Below are 5,278 nucleotides of genomic sequence, written 5' to 3' on the forward strand. Positions count from 1 at the left end.
CTATCTACTTGTGCAACAGGGAGGAAAGCTGAGAATAAATCCTGTGCACCAAGAACACAACACAAGAACACAAGAACACAAGAAGAGCCTGATGGATCAGGCCAGCGGCCCATCCAGTCCAGCATCCCGTTCTCACAGTGGCCAACCAGGTGCCTGGGGGAGGCCCGCAAGCAGGACCCGAGTGCAAGAACACTCTCCCCTCCTGAGGCTTCCGGCAACTGGTTTTCAGAAGCATGCTGCCTCTGACTAGGGTGGCACAGCACAGCCATCATGGCTAGTAGCCATTGATAGCCCTGTCCTCCATGAATTTGTCTAATCTTCTTTTAAAGCCGTCCAAGCTGGTGGCCATTACTGCATCTTGTGGGAGCAAATTCCATAGTTTAACTATGCGCTGAGTAAAGAAGTACTTCCTTTTGTCTGTCCTGAATCTTCCAACATTCAGCTTCTTTGAATGTCCACGAGTTCTAGTATTATGAGAGAGGGAGAAGAACTTTTCTCTATCCACTTTCTCAATGCCATGCATAATTTTATACACTTCTATCATGTCTCCTCTGACCCGCCTTTTCTCTAAACTAAAAAGCCCCAAATGCTGCAACCTTTCCTCATCAGGGAGTCGCTCCATCCCCTTGATCATTCTGGTTGCCCTCTTCTGAACCTTTTCCAAATCTATAATATCCTTTTTGAGATGAGGCGAGCAGAACTGTACACAGTATTCCAAATGCGGCCGCACCATAGATTTATACAACGGCATTATGATATCGGCTGTTTTATTTTCAATACCTTTCCTAATTATCGCTAGCATGGAATTTGCCTTTTTCACAGCTGCCGCACACTGGGTCGACATTTTCATCGTGCTGTCCACTACAACCCCGAGGTCTCTCTCCTGGTCGGTCACCGCCAGTTCAGACCCCATGAGCGTATATGTGAAATTAAGTTTTTTTGCTCCAATATGCATAATTTTACACTTGTTTATATTGAATTGCATTTGCCATTTTTCCGCCCATTCACTCAGTTTGGAGAGGTCTTTTTGGAGCTCTTCGCAATCCCTTTTTGTTTTAACAACCCTGAACAATTTAGTGTCGTCAGCAAACTTGGCCACTTCACTGCTCACTCCTAATTCTAGGTCATTAATGAACAAGTTGAAAAGTACAGGTCCCAATACCGATCCTTGAGGGACTCCACTTTCTACAGCCCTCCATTGGGAGAACTGTCCGTTTATTCCTACTCTCTGCTTTCTGCTTCTTAACCAATTCCTTATCCACAAGAGGACCTCTCCTCTTATTCCATGACTGCTAAGCTTCCTCGCCTTTGGTGAGGTACCTTGTCAAACGCTTTTTGAAAGTCTAAGTACACTATGTCCACTGGATCACCTCTATCTATATGCTTGTTGACACTCTCAAAGAATTCTAAAGCTTGCTAGCATATTAAATACAGAGTTGAACAGGGCAAAATTCATCTCTCCTTGAAATGGACTTTCCTTTCTGCTTGGCATGTAGAGGGTTTTTTAAGAGTTTTATTTTTTAACCACAGTTCTACCATCTCACCTGTTTTCTCAGCTGGCCCATCTTTCATGGCATCACAGATAGAGAGCTGAAAATAATGTGCTGCCCATCTTGTTAAACTGACATTAAGAAGGAAGCTATGTCATTGGAATGCAATTCCTGATCACCCTTATCCAAATTTTCCAGTTCAATGGACTCATTCTGAGCCCAATGAAAATGAAAACTTAGATTAAGGATGATCAGGAATGAATGAAGTGGGTTCCAAGAGGTAGGTTTGGTTCTTGTCAATGCAGCTCAATGGATGGCTACATCATAATTCCTTCTAACTGCAAGCTAAGGTGATTGAATACCTATCTGTTTAGAAGCAAAAGTGTGAGTGAACAAGTGAGTGTGAGTGATACACTGAGGGGACTCACTAGTCACATATATGTATATCTGAATTTTATTTACATTAAAATAAAAAGGGGTTTTAGAAAGAACAAACAACACACACCCCTAAATAGCCTGATCAGGACCTTTCGGCTTTTGGGAGGCATGGTGTTGACAGAGATAAATGGGAAATTAAAGCAAGAAAGGAGATGTTGAAAGAAGATGGAATGAACCTGCCCAAGCCCCTAACAGTAAATTTCCTTGAGAGGAGGGGTTTTTTTTGGGGGGGGGGGAGAAAATATGTGTATGAGGTCAGTGGCATACCAAGGGGGCGGCGGACCGCCCCGGGTGCAAGGCAATAAGGGGGTGCATTGTCAGCCGAGCCTCAGCAGCAGCGATAGCCGCTTGCGCCCCCTCCATTTTCTCCTCCTCACGGCTCCCCTCAGCAGCGCTGGGGGCGTGGAACTTGTTGCTCTGCCTGCGCCGAGGCTGAGAGAACCCCGTCGCGCGCAAGGTGCCGTGAGGCAAACGGAGGGCCGCTCTCCTCTCTCGCTCTCCAGCAATGGGACGGGGAGAAATGGCAAGGAAACCACAAAGAACAGAAACCACCTCCCTGGATCCGTCCCTCTCTCTGGGAAAGAAGGAGGTGTGCACAGCGCGAAGGAAGGGAGGGAGGGAGGGAGGGAGGAAGGGAGCGTTCCTCCTCCGCAGAGCATCTGGCGCCCCCTCTGGACGGGAGGAGGAAGGGAGTTTACTCAGACCCACTGTGGAGGGGGAAGGCTCGGGTTTAATTTAATCCTGCGTTGTTCCAATGATAATGAGGTTGGATGTGACAGTTTAAGAACGTAAGAGCCCTGCTGGATCGGGCCAGTGGATCATGTAGTCCAGCATCCTGTTCTCACCGTGGCCAAGCAGCTTGGGCCCTCCAGATGTTGCTCAGCTGCAACTCCTGTGGTCAGTGGCTAGGGGCAAAGGTTCTCCTATCTGGGCATCCTTTCCCAACTTGGTGCCTTCCGACTGTTTTGGATTACTGTTCCCATCAGCATGGCCATGATGGCTGGGGCTGATGGGTGTTGTAGTCCCAAATGACTGGGGGCCGCCAAGTTGGGAAAGGCTGGACTTAATGGTCTCTACTGGAAGTGGAACACAAGTTAGAAGGACCTTTTAAAAGTTTTTTAATCCAGAATTGTATGCTTCAATTTGGATCCTGCGTTGAGCAGGGGGTTGGGCTCGATGGCTTTATAGGCTCCTTCCAACTCTATGATTCTAGTAGTCTATTCTATAAGACTGCAAGCAGCACTGAGTGCACTCTCCCCTTCCAGGCTCCATCCACTTGATCATCTTGGTTGCCCTTTTTTGAACATTTTCCAAGTCTTCAATATCCTTTTTGAGGTGAGGCGACCAGAACTGTATGCAGTATTCCAAATGCAGCTGCATCACAGATTTGTATCCATAACTTATTTAAGGCCTTATTTCTTATGTGTATTTCTTCTCACTCCCCCCCCCCATATATGGTTTGGTGGGGGAGATGGAGATTTATTTTGGGATTATAACCAACAGCCCCAGTCCAGAACCAAGGGGCTCTCTTATTTCCCCTCCGTAACGCATCTCATATTTGGGGATGATAATCAAGTTAGGAACTTTGTGCATGCAGCTATATAATCCACGCACGCACAACACTCATCTCACTGGGGAAATGAAAGCCAATGTGGCATAGTGGTTTGAGTGTCTGACTGGCACCTGGGAGACCAGGAATCAAATCCCCGTTCAGCCATGGAGCTCCCTGGGTGACTTTGGGCCAGTCACAATCTCTCAGCTTAACCCACCTCACAGAGTTGCTGTGAGGATAAAGTGGAAAGGGAGGAGAACCATGTACGCCACCTTCAGCTCTGTGGAGAGAAAGTGGGATATACATGCAATAATATATAAATATAAAATCTGTCCAAATGCTCATTGCCTTGGGGCCAGGAGGACCCATCCCTGCAGCCAGCCAGAAGAAGGGATGGAGCAAGGTGGCAGTGGCGGAGGCGGCAGCAGCATGGCTCTTGTGCACCCCGGGGCTGAAACACCCCCTACCCCGCCCTCCTCTGGCCGTGTTCCTCAGAGTGGGAGAATAGGATTTTTATGAATCTCTGTCAAACTTATCCTTATTATTATTGTTGTTATTAGTTTCATTTCATGATTATTACTGAAAATAATTTTGTCGTATGAGGGGGTGTTAAACAATGATCCGTTCCAGGTGTCAAATACACTAGGTACGCCACTGTATGAGGTCGTCCTTGCACTATACAATAGTAAATGGGATACTTCCTGACTTGATCACTCGCTTACTTGTGTTGAGCAAAGGGGTTGGCTATGTGTACCAAAGGCTTGTGCATATCTTGGCTCGTGAAGCCAAAATATGATAGTCCAACCATGGCCATTGCAAGGATGCAGCTACTAATTGTCTAGAACTTTGGGACAAGAGAATTTTCGTGTACCACATGCAAGTCTGTGACCAAAGATCAGTGCTACCAGTTTAAAGTTTCACAGTCTACAGTGGGATGTATCAGATTTACAAGAATGTAAACCCATTAAAAAGTGGTGATGAAATTATATGTCATTCTGCTTCAGCTATTTTAGGTCACACTATGACCCAGGTCATCTGTTAAAAGAGTTCTGTCTTGCCTATATCGTGAACTCTCTCAGCTCTAGACTAGATGCAGAATTATCCAATAATTTGGCTTAAGACCAATTGTGTTGATTTTGAAAAACAACAACTTGTTTTCCATTGCATTATGATGACCTGTGGTCCTGATGACTAATTGCAAGTATGTTAAATAATGACCATTTCCGCTGTTAACTAGGGACATTTAATTTGTTGAACATTACTAGTTTTTAAATTGACTGGTGGACAAACTAGATGAGAAGCCATGAGAGCTTCCTCCCCACTCCAAAGCAAATTGCAGGTGAGGGGCCCATGATCCAGATCAAGACCACAGCTGGGTGGGCAAAGGGTTTAAACATCCCCTTTCTCAAGCTAGGGTCCAATTATGCCTGCAATTTATTTTGAAAGAGCCAGCCATGCAATTGCTGATTGCATGATTCAGTGTCTCATCTCAGGTGGCTATGAGTATCACTAACAACAACGAAATTTGTAAGGAGAAGAAGGTGGGACATAATCCCCTGGCTCCTGGATGATCTGCTGAGATTCATTCACTGAAGGTGGGACATCATCCTTGGACTCTAGGATGATCTGCTGAGCTTCACCCACTTCCGTCTGTGCCTTCCTAAGAGGAACCATGACCATTTCAGAAAATGTCGATTCTTGCTTTGGAGGAGGGTGCAGATACTCTAAAAGTGTTTTTCCCTCCCAAAAGAAACTTGTTTGAGTCCTACTGCATCTCACTTCTTTGCCTATTTGTTGG

Source organism: Rhineura floridana, chromosome 2 (assembly GCF_030035675.1).
Source record: "Rhineura floridana isolate rRhiFlo1 chromosome 2, rRhiFlo1.hap2, whole genome shotgun sequence".
NCBI lineage: Eukaryota > Metazoa > Chordata > Lepidosauria > Squamata > Rhineuridae > Rhineura > Rhineura floridana.